Here is an 18,168-nt window from a genome sequence, read left to right as displayed (position 1 = left end):
GAAAAAGAGAAACCTACAACACCCGGAAATCGGCCTACATCCCCATATAAATCCCTTCACACCTCAGTACGAAGCTCCCCCATTACATTAGGAAAGTAAATAAAAGATTACCATACTCAAGTTCCAGACAAACAACATATTGCCGACCTCACGGATTTTTACCAACCAATCGCTTTCCCTGTAGCTTTGGCATACTGGCATGCTGGTCTAGGATCCTCTATCTATGCACAACGCCTGCTCGCCTCCTCCGTGTGGTTGCCAAGCCAAGCCGCCTGCTAGCTTCATCACCAATTGCACTCGCTCCTTCCTGGAATCCTCTTTCCTAGTTTCACCACCAAATCGTTAGCGCTCCTTCCTTCTTCCTAGCTTCCTTCACCAAATCGCACTGGTTCCTGGACTCTTTTCCTATCTTCACCACGAACTGCTGCTTGCTCCTCAGTCCTAGCTTCACCAAACACTGGCTCCTGGAATTCTGTCTGCTGCTGTCTTCCTAGATTCACTGAATCCACTTCTCTGTAGCACCTGGGTCAGCTGTCAATTAACGCTAGTCCTCAAGATTTTAAAAATCATGTTAGCTCAAAGTCCAATGCAAAAACATTAACTTGGTAATTACTCTTGATCTTGAATTACTTCCGTTACAAAAGTCCTTTAAATTTTCAAACTAAGCTACCGTACTTTAAGGCCTTCCAAATTCTTCTAACTCTTCCAAAAGCCTTCTGCCTTAATTTTTTTAAATTACTCCATTCCTTTCAGCAGCTGTTTGTTGAGAATTTTAACCGACTTCCCTTCTAGCTTCAAATATTCTTCTAAAGTGCTTCTGGTCTACATAACGTAAAGACCCTCATCTTCTGAAGCTTTACCTTCTAACTTCTGCACCATCAGAAATTAAATTGATGGGCTTTTAAAATAAATTGGTTATCAATAATTTCATTTTTTCAGTGCTATTTTATCCAATTTTTCTATCTTCTATGCTTGTCCTTCTTAACTTCTCATTTTCTATCTGAAACTCTTGACAATATTTTCTAGCTTGTTTCTATCTTCGTTTTCTTCTAAGTTTGCACATTTTGCCCTTAGTTGCTTGTTTTCTAGCTTTTTTTCTTGTTTTCTAGCTTGTCTAATTTTTTTCTTCTGCTTCCTACTTCTCAGATTTTTTTTGTCTTCTAAAAGGTGTTTTTATCTTCTAATATCCCTATCTTCTCTATTCTTTTCTTCGCCTTTCTGTACTTCTGTCTTCCAATTTTCCACTTCAAACTTCTTCTCCACATTGTTTTCTTCCTACCACTCCCAATTAAATAAATCTTTCCTATCTTCGTCTGCGCTTAGTAAACGCGTTAAAATTAACTTAGGCTTTAAATGACGCAATTCTTCATGCGTCATGGATTTCAAGGTCTTTTAATCATCTTTGGTTTAATCTCTTTTTATATGATCGCCTTCAAACTATTTTAGTCACCTATGATTTTTTAAATTAACGTTTAACGTCTAAGTAACCTTCATTTTAATAATCTAAAAGCACTGCCCTTCTAATTAAACGTATTAATTCAGGACTCTAGTCCTCCTTCTCAACTTTCTTTTAAATACATATTCTGCTCCATGAAGCAGCTTCACCTCAACCTCCGTCATGCTTCAGAAACCTTTTCTTCTTCTCTTCCTTCCTCATGCTACTCTTTTAAATCTTCCTATTTTCTCTTCTCATCTTTTTAACTTTTTTCTCTTACGCGCGCAGACGATCAAAAAATCTTTTTAAACTATTAACATTAAATTAAGAACTTAATGCTGAGCAATTATCTTAGTAAGCTACCGGCTATTTATATTTAAGCAGTTGTATTAACGTCTATCTTATTTTAAAGAGAAAAACTTATCTGCGGTTTCCTCAAGCTGCGCCTGCCTCCTGCCCCTGCGCTGGCTGCCTCAATGCCTGCCGCACAGCCCGGGCGAGGCGTATTTATAGACGGAGGACAGCTCACATCCCCGGAATCCAGTCACCTTCCGCCGTCTTTGTGAGGGAGGCAAAAAAAATAGTCCCTCGGCAGGGTTAAAAATAGATAATGGTTCTACGAGACTTTTCTAGATTTTTCCTAACAGCTTGGCTGCAAACTGCGCACTCAGAAATCTCTAAACTGCTAGCCTGTGGAAAGATCTGAGCTGAAAACTTGAGACAAAAGAAACGTGGGAATCACATTTTAAACGGGTCATCGACCACCTCCCAACCCCCTCCCCCGGAACGTTTTTAATCCCTCTTAAAATGCTGTTTGTGTTTTCTTGAGGGACAGTAGGGATCGTTTCCTACCCCTTGAAGGAAGGTGAAGGTGGGCTAGCTCAGGGACTGGTTTTACACGACGCCACTGAACCCCAGCCTTTCCGGGACGGTAGAGAAGTGGCAACATGGCGGACTTCCCTCCCCCGCGCTCGCTGCCTGCGGTCCTGCGACCCGCTCCGGAGCCAGCCCCACGTTTTGCTTGCCCCTTTTATGCGGGAAATCCGAGCAGCACGGGCTGTCCGCTTTGAGAAGTCTCAGACATGTGAAAATCCCAATGTTGGAAAACGCCCCGACCCCACACCCCACAGCCGCCCCCAGCCTGCGCCCCGGGGGTCCACGCGCTGCCCGGGGCTCGCTCTGACCTGCGGCCCCTTGAGGCCGGCCGCGCCCCGCGGCCCGCGGGGACGTTTCCCGAGCAAGCCCGAGACGCCCCTTTGCTCCTTGCCAACGGGAGCCGTTTTGCAGCGTCCAAGCTCCTGAACGTGTTCACAAGGCAAATGGCCACGGAGAGCCAGTTCGAGCGGCCTTTGGAAGCCGCCCGGCAAGCGAACGGCCGGTGTCCGAAGACACAGGGGCCTGGGCAGCCCGCCAGGGACACCCCGCGCCGGGTCTGCTTTTCTAGGGGGGTTTTTGCTTCGCAGATTCTGCGTAACGTCTGGTTAGGTCTGAGGTGGAGACTTTCTGAACCGCAGCAGGAGGAAAAATAAAGCTTTTCTCCAGATGCCAAGACCAAACGGCACGGTCTGAATGCTTTCTGTGCCCACCACGTGGAAGGACCCACCTAAAGGGGCGGCTAACGTGACGACACAACTCGCCGCGGCGTCCCAAGGACTCGGGGACACCTGGGCTCGGGGAAGCGGCGCGGGAACCTGCCTTCTGGGAGGCTGAGGCTTCCCGGCGCCAGCCTTCCGCGGCGCTCAAATGGCGCGGCGCCTGAGAAATCAGGTGACAGGCCAGTGCGGGTCCCCAGTTCTTTCCAGAAGCATCCGCAGGCCGCGGAGAAAACGGGGGCGGGGTGGGGGGGCGGGGAGCGCCTGGGCAGCCGGCGGGGCCGCAGAGGGGACAAAGCCAGGGGGAGGGGCGGCTCGCAAGCGCCGCACCGCGCAGGGATACGCGGGGGCCGTGAGCCGCCCTCCCTTTGTGAGGCGCTGGCTCGCGGGCGGGTGCCACCGGTTCTAACCGGCTCCAGCCGGTCCTGGCCGCCTTCCCGGGGCTGTGGAGGTTGGTGCAGCGCGTGACTGCGCACGCGCGCCCCGCCCTATCGCCTGTGCCTGCTTTGGGGAATGGCGGGGGTGGGGTGGCAGCTGAACTGGGGGCTTCTGGGCCGCCTCTCTGCGCTGTCCTCGCACTTGCGGGTTGGTCTTCCTTTCGGGGTGCTGCTGCCCAAGTTCTCTTTTCTGTCTAGGTCTTCCTTTCCCACCTCTCTCCTGTTCTTTGTCGTTTCCTCCACATAAGCTCGATGTCGTCCATTAATTCAAGATCAGAACGCTACCCTCATGTAGCTATCAAGGGCTACGTCGTTACTGTAACTTATCTTCGTTGTGTGTCACCAGGTCTTACTGGTCTGGAATTCTCGGGGCGGAAGTGGTCTCAGGCTGACCTAGCAGCAGCCTAATTATTTTAGGAAAAAAAAACTGAAGCAATGACCTAAAATGGAGCTCTCCGGGGCACACAAAGCTTGGAGCCAAGGACGAGGTGGTGGCACCCCTCTCATGGCTTGGTTTTAGGCGGTCAAACCCAAGGGGAGAGATTAGTGATACTATCTAGGTTAGGATGTCAACCACACGATGATACAGCAACAACTCTTAAAAAGCTGATTTTTTTTTTTTTTTTTTTTTTTTTTTGAGATGGAGTCTTGCTTTGTCACCCAGGCTGGAGTGCAGTGGCACGATCTCGGCTCACTGCAACCTCCACCTCCTGGGTTCATGGAATTCTCCTGCCTCAGCCTCCAGAGTAGCTGGGATTCCAGGCATGTGCCACCACGCCCAGCTAATTTTTGTATTTTTCATAAGAGACAGGGTTTCACCATACTGGCCAGGCTAATCTCGAACTCCTGTCCTCAAGTGATCCACCCACCTTAGCCTCCCAAAGTGCTGGAATTACAGGCATGAGCTACTACTATTCCTGGCCCAGAGTTGATTTTTTAAAAACCCCTTTGGCTCCTGTAAACGATGCAGGCTGTGTAGGTGTGGGGGAGCTTCCCTGGGGGCTCCAGCAAATGAGGGCCCTGTTTTCTGGGCCAACTCCCCTTCTCCACACCTTCCCCTATAAAGCAGTGCCCATTGAAGCAGCTCTTTTCAACTGACGCTGGTGAAACCGTCTTCTTTTCTCTGTATCTTTTTTTCGTTTGTTTAAACCTGTAAGAGTGGAATATTACTGAGATGCAGCCAGATCCCTTAGGCACAGTCCGGGTGTGTGCTCTGGGGTTGGAAATTTTTTAGTAGAATTTTATCACTGGATGGAGGAAAACTGAGTCAGGTCACCTCGTTTTGCGAAGGGGGATTTGGGGGCCTGGAGACTTTGTGATTTGCCTGATATCAGACACAGCTAATTAATAGCAGAAAATGTTCTTGAGTCCCAGATCTTCCACGTCCTGCTGCCTCCCTTCCTCTCCAGCACTTCTGTCAGTCTCCCCAGCTGCGGTTTTTCTGGATTTGGGGGAGACCGTAGGACCTGGTCTGTGCTATCTCTGCTCTCTCCCTTACTCTGGAGCTAGTGAGATGAATGTTTAGAGCCCTAAAGTGCTTTAAAGTATTGTTAATTGTCACCACATTAATTCCATTACCTTTATAGATTGCAGAATGTTTCTTATACTGTTATAATGGCTGTCCAGTCGTCCCTTGGTGTCCATGGGGCATTGGTTCCAGGACCTCTCTTGGATACCAAAATCTGAAGATGCTCAACTTCCTATGTGACCTACACACATCCTCCCATATCACTTAAGTCAGCTCTAGGTTGCATATAATACCAAATACAATGTAAACAGTTGTTATATTGTATTGAAAAAATTATATATATTTTAAAAATTAGCTGGACATGATAGCACATGCTTGTATATCTCAGTTACTTGAGAGTGAGGCAGGAGAATTGCTTGAACCTGGGAGACAGAGGCTGCAGTGAGCTGAAATCATGCCATTGCACTCCAGCCTGGGCGACAGAGTGAGACTCTGTCTCAGAAAAGGAAAAAAAAAAAAAAAAAGGCCGGGCGCGGTGGCTCAAGCCTGTAATCCCAGCACTTTGGGAGGCCGAGGCGGGTGGATCACGAGGTCAAGAGTTCAAGACCATCCTGATCAACATGGTGAAACCCTGTCTCTACTAAAAATACAAAAAATTAGCTGGGCATGGTGGCACGTGCCTGTAATCCGAGCTACTCAGGAGGCTGAGGCAGGAGAATTGCCTGAACCCAGGAGGCAGAGGTTGCAGTGAGCCGAGATCGCGCCATTGCACTCCAGCCTAGGCAACAAGAGCAAAACTCTGTCTCAAAAAAAAAAAAAAAAAAAATTCTAATTATTTTTCTTCTTCTTTGTCTTGTGAATCTCTTCTAGAAGATTTTTATTTCTTTTTTGAGACAGAGTCTTGCTCTGTTGCCCAGGCTGGAGAGCAGTGGTGTGATCTCGGCTCACTGCAACCTCCCCTTCTCAGTTCAAGCAGTTCCCCTGCCTCAGCCACCCGAGTAGCTGGGATTACAGGTATGCGCCACCACTCCTGGATAATTTTTTGTATTTCAGTAGAGACGGGGTTTCACCATGTTGGCCAGGATGGTATCGATCTCTTGACCTCGTGATCCGCCCGCCTTGGCCTCCCAAAGTGCTGGGATTACAGGCATGAACCACTGCGCCTGGCCTAGGTGATTTCTTTAAGTAATACAGCCAGGCTGGGTGCAATGGCTCACCACCTGTAATCTTAACACTTTAGGAGGCCAAGGTGGGCGGATAGCTTGAGTTCAGGAGTTTAAGAACAGCCTGGGCAACACGGCAAAAACCCATCTCTAAAAAATGAAATAATAAAAGCCTAAAATTGCCATGTACTTTAGTGAGGAGACTAAAGGAGGAGACCTACATTTGATTATGTGGCCTTCTCTCCACTCTTGAAACTAAGGATCCCTTTAACGTAACACTGAATTTTTTCAGGGCACCTTTTCTCTGGCCCGGATTCGTGCTCCTTTTAACTTCTGAATGTCCGATGGAAGCTGTCCCCTCCACTGGTCCTTTAATATCGTGTCTGTTCCCTTCCACTTTAGTCTCAAACCTAGACTTCATTTGGGCCTAAGGACACAAATATAAGAGGGCAAATCCATTTTAGCCAGTCATCTCATGCTTCCTTCAAAAAAGCCCAGGCTAAAAATAGAAGGCCCTTGGTTCTGGTTTCTGGCAATTACTCCACTGACAAACAGCCCTGTGATCTCCGGCACCAACCGAAATAACTTCTCAGTGGCAATTGAGATATGTAAAGTGAGAGGATTAGATGAAAGAAGCCGTGATGCTGATTCTATAAAATACAATAACCGAAGGGGTGAGGAGAGGACATGAAAGATTTTAGGCCTCCTAGCTGTACCTTGGAGGAGGCTAGCTGGGTGCTGAAAAGGACTAAAAGGGCAAAAATGCTAACATCCAGCCTCCACGCATACGGTCAGCAAGGCTCTACCTTCATCCTCCTGACTCACACCAGGCCAGAAACTTCCAGAGAATACCAGAATCCACTCCACCCCTTCCCTGATTGGCAAGCCCAGTCAGGCTTAGTCAAGAGACAAGCTTCTGAGAGGCCCTTCATCTATGGCCCTGGAGGCCAGAGGACAGAGTGGCTGAGTCTTCATGGCACCTGGATTCCTCCCAGGCTTCCTTTTATCTAATCCTGTAATTTTTTCTTTAATTCTGCGTTTCCAGAGCTCTTTAGAAATGTAGGTCAGAAGCTGGGAACAGTGGCTCACATCTGTAATCCCAGCATTTTGGGAGGCCGAGGTGGGTGGATCACTTGGGGTCAAGAGTTCAAGGCCAACCTGGTGAAACCCTGTCTCTACTAAAAATACAAAAAAATTAGCTGGGCGTGATCGTCCACACTTGTAATCCCAGCTACTCAGAGGAGACTGAGGCAGGAAGATCACTTGAACTCAGGAGGTGGAGGTTGCAGTGAGCCAAGATTGCATCATTGCACTCCAGCCTGGGCAACAGAGCAAGACTGCCTCTCAAAAAAAAAAAAAAAAGAAAATAAAAAGAAATGCAGGTCAGAAATTAAGGGCAAAGATAGTCCCAAGAAAACAACTTTTTTTTTTTTTTTTTGAGATTGTTTTGCTGGAGTGCAGTGACAGGATCTTGGCTCACTGCAATCTCTGCCTCCTGGGTTCAGGCAATTCTCCTGCCTCAGTCTCCCAAGTAGCTGAGATTGCAAGCACCTGCCACCACGCCCGGCTAGTTTTTGTATTTTTAGTAGAGATGGGGTTTCACCATGTTGGCCAGGCTGTTCTGGAACTCCTGACCTCAAGTAATCCGCCTGCCTCTGCCTCCCAAAGTGCTGGGATTACAGGCATGAGCCACCACACCCAGCCCAAACTTTCTTGTTTCCTAAAGATTTTAGGAATTTGCAGTTCCCAATCCCCCTCCCATGGCTGCTCACCTTCCAGAGCTGATTTCTGGAACAATGTGACCTTCTGTAGCTGCTGCACAAACTTAGGCTCCATCTCTTACTGTGACTGCACCCACAGCAGGAAAAAACCCATAGAGATGACGCAGCTAAAAGCTCCATGATACAGAAGACAGAGCATTGTCTTCGAGGGGATTTTGGACAGCTAATAGTTTATCCTGAAGAACATGTAAAATCACCCCTTGAAACCCAGCAGACACGCCTAACACTTTACAGACAGCTGAGGGCAATTCCAGCAAGAATGAGTTGTAGTAACTAGAAGTGGCTGTGTCATTGACCTTCCCAAAATGATATGCGGAAGAGGCAGCTGGGGCCTCTTCCATCACAGCCATGAAATCACCAGGGCAGAAGGGTAAGGGAAACAGATTCTCTTTTCCTGAGACAAAAAAGCATCGTCTAAATGTACCCACCTCTATTTCTCGAAAGGATGCCATGTTAGATAGAATCCTCTTTTGCGGAGGGAATAAAGGAAAAAGTGTCTTTTATTTTTTTATTTTTTGTTCTTAGGAGAAAGTGTCTTAAGAGAGCAATTCCCCACCCCCCCAGCCTGAGAGTTCCAGGCTCCTAGTTCCTTCCTTGGTATTTGCTGCATAATGTACTTGGCCCTGGGCCCTGCAGCCGGTTGGTGGATCCTTCCGGAAGGTCTGGCTGTGGCAGCCCAGCTGTAGCACTGTGGGCTGTGGGAGGACAGATTGACATTGAAGGGCACAACAGGGCTGTCCAGAGGAGCTGTTTGGCCCTTCCTCCCCACTTTAAAAACTCTGCAAGCCCCTCCTTGGCTTCATCCTAGGCTCTGGTTTCTAGACTTCCTCCCCAGGCTGCCTGCCCTCCCACTGGCCCCTCCCTTTGAGCCCAGTTCATCTTGGATGGAGATTTCCTAACTGCCCTCCTCTCCTCCAACAGAACAGAGCCCCCATGCCTTCTTGGGGGCCTCCATCGTCCCTGCTGTGTCTGCAGGACAGTCTGTCCACTCCATGTGCATCTTTATTTTCTGTAGCATGTATGAACGCTGTGCTCACAACACCCCTGTGGGGGAGGTGCTGCTGCTTTCCCCTTAGACAGATGAGGAAACTGAGGCAGAGAGCTGTCTCTTGCTATGTCACCAGAGCCTGGCACACAGTAGAAGCTCCATGTGTGTCTACTGAGTAATGACTCAATGAATACATAGGAATGGTATCTTTTTTGGAACTTAACAACACGCATATACACAAACACACCCAGAATACCAAAAAGCTCCCACGGGAACAGAACATTCCACAGGAACAGAACAGATTTAGATCTGACATAAATGTGACTGCCTATCAGGATGGAAAGGAATGGCACTGAGCTAGTTGTACTGTGTGGGAAGCTGGGAACTGCTTTCAGAAGTTCTGAACAGACTTCGATCCACAGAGGCAGGGGAGAAAAAGAAACCCAAAGGCCACTTGCCATGCAGCTCGGGAGCATTCACCCCTCCCCCCCACCTCCTACCCACTCCTGGCCCAGTGCAGGGTAGTGAGCCCGGCTCAGCCCTTGTCCTTGCATGTTGAGTCACTGTGGGAGATGCCTGCTGCTGAGATGCCTTCCCAAGTGGCCTGAAGGAACAATGAGGCTCCCAGGGAGTCACAGCCACGTTCTTGTGTCCTTGATCTGTTCAGTCACGATTCAGGTCCCTGGCGGATGTTTGTGTTGGCCTGGCACACCCAGCATGAGGCTGATTAAACATGCTCCGTGAGCACACACAAACACACACACACACACACACACACACACACACACACACACCCCACAGATGTGTTCAGCAGCCACAAGGTTTTAGGCACTTTGCCTGAGGTGTGTTTCTCAACAATGACAGATTAAAACAGAAGCCCTGGGAATGACAGGACCTTCTGCACTGGTAAAAGTGGATCAGAGCAGCTCAGTGTTTGACTGGACTGTGCCTTAAAGCTTTCTATGTAGCAAGTTCCTGTTCCTGCAACTATCCTGCAGAAGCTGGGTGACTTTCCTAGGGTTCTGCAGTATCCCTGCATTGCAAAGAAGCTGGTCAAGAAAACTTGAGATTTTTCTTCCAATCCTGAAAATCCGTAATTCTAAGTAGCCCCCTTATATTACAATTGAAGAATCAAAGACTAAGAAAAGTTACCTTCCCAGAGCACTTTGCAGAGATGTGGGCAGATGGTCTCTGGGGCCCAGACATCTCCCAGAGTTAGCTGTAGGGACACCCACACCCTGGCTGCACACGCTCTGGGCTCTCTCCTGAATGCTTATCCAAGGGGTCAGGCTGCATTCCGCCTAGCCATGAGGGAACAGATTAGTACAGGAAGTGCTAGAACAGCAACAAAGCCCACAGGAGACTGTATTCTGGCTAGAAAATTCCAGAAACCAGGCTGGGCGTGGTAGCTCACGCTTAGAATCCCAGCACTTTGGGAGGTCGAGGTGGATGGATCACCTGAGGTCAGGCATTTGAGACCAGCCTGGCCAACATCGTGAAACCCTTCCTCACAAAGGGTGGGGACATCATAGGGACATCATTTTGCATTCCCAGCTGCCGCTGCTGTTCTGGGTAAGTCTAACAGGAGATAGGGTGGAGCATGGAGCCCAGAGTAGGGAAAGGAAGTCCAGGCAAGGGGAAAGCGCTGCCAAGGCCTTCCAGCACTTCTTTCCCCCACTTTTTTTAAAATTAAAAAAAAGTTTTTAATTTGGTTATTTATTTTTTTATTTTTTTGAGATGGAGACTCACTCTGTTGGCCAGGCTAGAGTGCTGTGGATGACTTCTCAGTTCATTGCAAGCTGCACCTCCCAAGTTCAAGCAATTCTGCCTTAGCCTCTGCAGTTGCTGGGATTACAGGTGCGTACTACCACGCTCGGCTGATTTTTTATATATTAGTAGAGACAGGGTTTCACCATGTTGGCCAGGCTGGTCTCGAACTCCTGACCTCGTGATCCACCTGCCTCAGCCTCCCAAAGCACTGGGATTACAGGTGTGAGCCACCGTACCTGGCCTCTTCTTTCCCCTTGAAGTCAGTTCTTCCCCTTGGAAGCTTCTAGAGATAGATATATAAAATACTGTCCATGACAAAACAGTGCACCCAGATTATTTCTGGGGAGCAGAAGTGCTGAACCCACAATATTCAGGTGCCCCTGGGCTTTTCCACCCCTGCTGCCCTTACTCTAGGAGAGGCACACCTGTGAGGAGCTGATCTGAGTTCTGCAGTGATGGAAGAAGCTGTCACTCTTCCCCTTTGCCCTTCCAGGAGCAGGGACCCTGGGGCATCTGGGACCTGTCAGGCACGGGGATGGCTCTGGTATTTCATGGTAACACAATGCCCTGCATGCTTGAAATTCTGACACATCCACTCCACCGGCCTTCTGTGGCTGTCCCTGTGACCTGGAGACTGTCCTTGGCCTCTTCAACCCTGCAGCCTCCACAAGCACTACTCAGCCCAGCAGGGCCTAGAAGAATGGGGAACTGGGGACTGAGTACTGGGAAAGGAACCTGGGTGGAAATTTCCATGACTCTTCTGCTCAAGCAAAGCTGCAGCAACATGTCAACAAAAACGGGGCCCAGCTCACAAAAGGTCACTGTTTCTCTCTCTGGACTCTTTATCACCTACTGCCCCAACCTGAGCCAGGACCATAAACCTCCTCAATCCAGCCTCCTCCGTTCCTGCCCGGCACGCCCCCCTTGTTGGTGGCCACAGATCCCCACTTTCCCTTCTTGCACTGACCTCCCTCCATTGCTCCCACGCTCCCGGCAATGGAAGCCCCCCAACTTCGGGAACCAGGTCAAGATCCCTTTCCTTCCCCACTGAACGGTCAGTCCATGCTGCAGACTCCTGCGGCCTTCCCTGCCCAGTGATGTCACCAGCATGCCTGGGACTGTGCCCTTCACTTAGTGACTCAGCTGTTGTTTTTTAAATGTCTATTATTTATTTTCTTCTCATTGTCCAAACCCAACTCAGCTGTTGTTATCCGAAGCTATAGTGTGTGGCTTTTATTGTTGTTTGTCATTGTCACCTGTCTTGATAACAGAGTTTATGTCTTAGAGTTCTGCCTCAGCTCAGGATGGCTCTGCACATGGCTTAGGCCATGTCCCTCCGCACTGTCAGTCCCATGCGGCCTTGGGCTGGTGCTGGGGGTCTGAAAGGCTCATTCCGGTCCCAGCTGGTGGTCCCTGTGGATTCCCCAGCCAGAAGTGTTTGTGGTTTGCCCTCCCTCTCTGCCCACAGCCGGAATTCCAACTTGGCCAGTTCTAAAGGCTGAGCCCTAAGGACTCAGCCTTGCCTGGAGCAGCCTTCCCTGGAGCCTGGCTGGCCTCAGCCACCAGCCTCAGCTCTAGCCTAGAAACTTGGGGTCCTGGAGCCAGCAGGTCCTGCTGCCTCCCTGTTCCTCCACTCAGCCTAAATGTCCACCTACTCGGGGCCTGCCTTCAGCTCCCTTGCAGACCACGGAAGTCTCCCTCCTTGCACCCATCCCCTGTGCTTTGGGTGTCCTGCAACACCAGCAGCATGACAGAGGGCTTTGTGGAGAGAGGGTGCCTCACACTAGGGTCCACAGGCTCAGTCCAAGCCTGGTTCCTGTTTGTGGTGCCCGCTTCTCAGGCCTGTGGGGCCGTCAGGAGCTTAGGACAGCGCCTGGCTTGAGAGATGCGGCTACCTTCCCTCCTGCTTTCGGTACTCAGCCCAGGCAGGGTTAGCTGCAGCAGGTAACAGCTATGGGTTACTGGATCAGCTGCAACCATTGGGAACTGACAGATGCCTGCAGCCCTCCCAGACCCCTGATCTGACTGGAGCCAGGCCCGAGTGGGGAAAGGGTTAAATGCTGGCAATGACTTCATCCCTGCATGGGAGCAGGCAGAGGCAGAGTAGGTAAAAAAAAAAAAAAATCAGGACAGAGGCTGGGTGGAATTTTCCAGGCTCATAAACAGGACCAGTCAGTGTTGCTAAGGGAGGTCACCATGGAAACCGTCACGTGCGCCTGCCTCCTGGTTATTCCACCCTGGTCGGGAGGATGATGCAAGCTCCAGGCCTCCTCATTGGCCGCCACCTTCCTCTTGCCACCGAAAGCTGGTGGGAGATTGGCGGAGGGCAGTTGCTGGGCTAAAGCTAGCCTTTCCGTTTCTTCCCCACCCCTCCCACAGGAACCTGCTGGAAGCTGTTCTGAACCAGAGAAGGACGAAAATAGCTGCCAAAGATGTTGCCATAGCAACTGCTTTCCTTCCTGTCCTCCTTGGAAGTTAGTAGTTGACTCTGCAGTTGAAGTACTTTTCTGAAGGTGGAAGAAGGTGTCAGCCATTTTACATTGACCTAACTCTTCTTTTGAAGGTGAATTCCCTCATTTTCCTGAGTAGTCAAGGAATTCCTGTGCCTCTACCCACGGCTTTGGTTACCAACCCAACTCGGGGGGCCTTGGTTTCTTTCTGTGAAATGGGATATTCATTCCAGCACTCACTGCCTTCTAGGCTGGAGTAAGGCTCCAACTTTGCAAAAGCACCTAGTAAACTGTAAAGCTCCGTGCACTTCCGACGGCCATGACTTGACCAACACTGATACTCCCTAGGGCTAATGGCTCTGTAGAGTGGATGATGGGGGCAGCTGACTTGTTCAACAAGCCCAGAGCCCCAGGATAGAGGGCCCCTTTGGAGTTTGATTCCTGTTCTGTCACCAAAAGCCCCTGGGGACCTTCAGCAGGCCACGAAGGCCCCCAGGGACTTGTCTTCTCCTTCTGTGAAAGGGCCCTCTCTAGTTATCTCAAGAGGCCCTGGGGCCAGGCATGGTGGCCGAGTACTCAGGAGTTTGAGACCAGGCTGACCAACATGGTGAAACTCCATCCCTACTAAAAATACAAACATTAGCCGGGTGTGGTGCTTGGTGCCTGTAGTCCCAGCTACTCAGGAGGCTGAGGCCGGGGAATCACTTGAACCCGGGAGGCAGAGGTCGCAGTGAGCCGAGATTATGCCACTGCACTCCAACCTGGGCGACAGAGTGAGACTCCGTCTCAAAATAAAGAGGCCCCTGGCTGGGCTCAGTGGCTCATGCCTGTAATAGCAGCACTTTGGGAGGCTGAGGGGGGTAGATCACCTGAGGTCGGGAGTTCGAGACCAGCCTGACCAACATGGAGAAACCCCATCTCTGCTAAAAATACAAAATTAGCCGGATGTGGTGGTATATGCCTGTAATCCCAGCTACTCGGGAGATTGAGGCAAGAGAATCACTTGAACTCTGGTGGCGGAAGTTGCAGTGAGCTAAGATTGTGGCATTGCACTCCAGCCTGGGCAAAGAGAACAAAATTCCGTCTCAAAAAAAAAAGAAGAGGCCCCTTCCAGCCCTATTCCACACCCCTAAGTTAAAGGCCGGCCTGCTTTCCATAATAAATCTGTGGAACTTGTCAAGTACTTTCTACGTGGCAGGCACTGCGGGCACATGCATTCACTCACTTTTCACAGAAGACCGCTGTCATGATTACAGCACCTACCCATTTTACACATGAGGAAATGGAGGCCCAGAGAAGTTAAGTAAACTTTCCCAAGGTTGCACAGCCACTAAGTAGCAAGGTCAAGACTTAGAGCATGGTGACCCAGCAGCTAGTCCACACAGCTGTCTTTCTAGGTACCGACTGGAATGATGATGGAAACAACGTGGGTCAGTTCATAGCAGGTAAAACGTGGAGTGGAGCAAACCCTGAACGAGGCACCGGCAACCCCGGGTTCTATCCTAGGCTGTGCCATTGAGTGATACCCTGTTACTTCCAGCAAGTCGCTCTTCCCCTCTTGGCCTCAGTTTTCCCATCTGTAAAAATAAGAGGTTAACCTAGATCTCTGAGGGCCTTTATACGCTAAACACTCTCAGTCTTTGAGAGAAACCTGCCCAGAGAAGACAAGTGCCAGCTTGCCCGAGTCACAGAGCGAACAAGCACAGCCTTATGGGCTACCCACTAGCTTTGATCTCAACCTTTGAAACAAACAAGGTTTGGGAAGAGTTGTTTGAATCTAGGGCCTGTGAACCAGAACCAGTTTGTGGGAATATCTGCTGTGACTTTTCCAGAAAACTAACTACATCCCATTTTAAGAGGGTCCTTTATTCAGAGATTAAGCCTGTGAAAAGATAATAAATCTTGGAATTCCAAAATCCCTAAGCCAAGGGAAACGTCAAGCTGGAAACTATGTCAAGCAAACCTCGGTCCCATTTTATCCCTCAATAAGATAGCTACAAAGATAAGAAAGCTACATACCACCCTCACAGTTTGTCCCTAAGGAAATTTCTTGTGGACAAAGGACAGACAGAATTCAAAGTCATCTCACGGAGACTGATGCACATCTTATTGCTTCCCTGCTCTCTTATTTCACTAGGCCAGACTAAGGCATAAGTGACTATTACTCTGCCCGTGTCTCAAATGTAAATTGCATGTTCAGTGAAAGGCTAGTCAGAAACTGAAAAAAAGGCCTGGCTGAATGGCTCGCCTGTAATCCCAGCACATTGGGAGGCTAAGGTGGATGGACCAAGAGGTCAGGAGATCCAGACCATCCTGGCGAAAACGTTGAAACTCCGTCTCTTTTTTTTTTTTTGAGATGGAGTTTCGCTCTTGTTACCCAGGCTGGAGTGCAATGGTGTGATCTCGGCTCACCGCAACCTCCGCCTCCTGGGCTCAGGCAATTCTCCTGCCTCAGCCTCCTAAGTAGCTGGGATTACAGGCACGCGCCACCACGCCCAGCTAGTTTTTTGTATTTTTAGTAGAGACGGGGTTTCACCATGTTGACCAGGATGGTCTCGATCTCTTGACCTCGTGATCCACCCGCCTCGGCCTCCCAAAGTGCTGGGATTACAGGCTTGAGCCACCGCGCCCGGCCGAAACTCTGTCTCTACTAAAATAACAAGAAATTAACTGGGCATGGTGGCAGGTGCCTGTAATCCCAGCTACTCAGGAGGCTGAGGCAGGAGAAGCACTTGAACCCAGGCAGTGGGGGTTACAGTGAGCCAAGATCACAGCACTGCACTTCAGCCTGGGTGACAGAACAAGACTCTCAAAAAAAGAAAAAGAAAAAGAAATAAAAGAGTGCAACTGTTTGTCTCTTATCAACCTATGACCTAGAAGCCCTGTCGGCATCTCAAGTTGTCCCACCTTTCTGGACCAAACCAATGCACCATCTTAAATATACTCATTGATGTCTCATGTTTCCCTAAAGTGTATAAAACCAAGCTGTTTCCCGACCACCTTGGGCACGTGTCATCTGGACCTCCTGAGGCTGTGTCATGGGTGTGTCCTTAGCGTTGGCAAAATAAACTTTCTTTTTAAACTATTTTATTTTATTTTATTTTTTTAAGACGGGGTTTCACCATGTTGGTCAGTCTGGTCTTGAACTCCCAACCTCAGGTGATCGGCCCTCCTTGGCCTCCAAAGTGTTTGGATTACAGGCGTGAGCCACCGCACCCGGCCTACAAAATAAACTTTCTAAATTGGTTGAGCCCTGTCTCAGATATTTTGGGTTCACAAGCCCTTCTTGTATCTTTGATGGTATACAGACTTTTTCTCCTATGAGATGGTAGTGACAGCCGGGCATAGTGGCTCACGCCTATAATCCTAGCACTTTGGGAGGCTGAGGTGGGTGGATCACCTGAGGTCAGGAGTTCAAGAGCAGCCTGGCCATCATGGTGAAATCCCATCTTTAAAAAAAAAAAAGAAAGAAATTGTAGTGACAGTGCAGGGTAGTTTTGTTTTGTTTTGTTTTGTTTTGAGATGGAGTCCCTATCTGTTGCCAAGCTGGAGTACAATGGTGCGATCTTGGCTGACTGTGTTACAGTGAACCCCAAGTCATTTTTTAGAGATGGGTTTTTGCCGTGTTGCCCAGGCTGTTCTTAAACTCCTGAACTCAAGCTATCCGCCCACCTTGGCCTCCTAAAGTGTTAAGATTACAGGTGGTGAGCCATTGCACCCAGCCTGGCTGTATTACTTAAAGAAATCACCTAAAGAATCAGTATGTCAGTATGTTCAGCTCTCTTATTCTTTAATTCTCTATTTTAAAATTTAACTTCCTTGTAATTCCAGTAAACAACCTTCTCCACCAGTTCTATCAGTAGTTAACATCTGCTATACCTCCCCTCCCTGCATCCTGACTCATCCAGGTCACCTGATCACCCTTGGCTATCTGCTCTGACCCGATGGACCTTCCTGCCAAGACACCCAACCAGCCACTCCAGCTCGGACCCCTGCTCTTTTTAAAATAGCCAATCGGGATTAGTCTAGCTTGTGCAGTATAACCCTAGCCAATAAGTGTGGGATGATACAGCAGTAGGGACAACCCCCATCGGGGTAAGTACCCCCTCCCCCCCATCCAAGCATGCAGCTGCCATTGTTCCAGCTGAATGCCACACCCTTGTATAGAAGTAAACTGCCTTGCTGAGAGGACTTATCTTCAAGTGCTAATTTGTGGTGTCGAAATTTTGCTTATAACAACTGCAACCTCTGATTCCCTTGTTCAAGCAATGCTCCTGCCTCAGCCTTCTGAGTAGCTGGGATTACAGGCATGAGCCACCATGTCCAGCTAATTTTTGTATTTTTAGTATAGACAGGGTTTCATCATATTTACCTCGTGATCCACCTGCTTCAGCCTCCCAAAGTGCTGAGATTACAGGCATGAGCCACTGTGCCTGTCCTGGGGTAGTTATTTTGTTTTAATTTTCTTTTTCTTTTCTTTTTTTTGAGACAGAGTTTCGCTCTTGTTACCCAGGCTGGAGTGCAATGGCACGATCTCGGCTCACCGCAACCTCCGCCTCCTGGGTTCAGGCAATTCTGCCTCCGCCTCCTGAGTAGCTGGGATTACAGGCACGCGCCACCATGCCCAGCTAATGTTTTGTATTTTTAGTAGAGACGGGGTTTCACCATGTTGACCAGGATGGTCTCGATCTCTTGACCTCGTGATCCACCCGCCTCTGCCTCCCAAAGTGCTGGGATTACAGGCTTGAGCCACTGCGCCCGGCTTTTTTAATGTTTTTTAATTTTTTTTTAAGACGGGGTTTCACCATATTGGTCAGGCTGGTCTTGAACTCCGGACCTCAGGTGATCTGCCCACCTTGGCCTCCAAAGTGCTTGGATTACAGGCGTGAGCTACCATGCCTGGCCTAATTTTCTTTTTCTTTCTTCTTTTTTTTTTTTTTTTTTTTGAGATTGAATCTTGCTCTTTTGCCAGGATGGAGTACAGTGGCTTGATCTCAGCTCACTGCAACCTCCACCTCCCAGGTTCAGGCGATTCTCCTACCTCAGCCTCCTGAGTAGCTGAGACTACAGTCTTGTGCCACCAC

The 18,168-nt window shown here is 49.2% G+C and overlaps 1 long non-coding RNA gene across 3 annotated transcripts; it reads left to right on the top strand.

Annotated features, from left to right (window-relative positions):
* Nucleotides 1-2,032: 2,032 nt before the first annotated feature.
* On the top strand, nucleotides 2,033-17,838 carry LOC141584907 (uncharacterized). Of its 3 annotated transcripts, none has more exons than XR_012518199.1 (4): nucleotides 2,033-3,202; nucleotides 10,602-10,721; nucleotides 13,014-13,197; nucleotides 16,993-17,838. It is a non-coding gene; the product is annotated as an uncharacterized LOC141584907 (long non-coding RNA). The 3 variants fall into 3 exon arrangements; XR_012518200.1 differs by lacking the exon at nucleotides 2,033-3,202 and adding an exon at nucleotides 9,841-10,436; XR_012518198.1 differs by lacking the exon at nucleotides 2,033-3,202 and having other exon boundaries at nucleotides 9,841-10,721.
* The last annotated feature ends 330 nt before the right edge of the window (nucleotides 17,839-18,168 follow it).

This window comes from Saimiri boliviensis, chromosome 6, assembly GCF_048565385.1.
Source record: "Saimiri boliviensis isolate mSaiBol1 chromosome 6, mSaiBol1.pri, whole genome shotgun sequence".
Taxonomy (NCBI): Eukaryota; Metazoa; Chordata; class Mammalia; order Primates; family Cebidae; genus Saimiri; species Saimiri boliviensis.
This window is presented reverse-complemented; position numbering and strand designations above follow the sequence as displayed.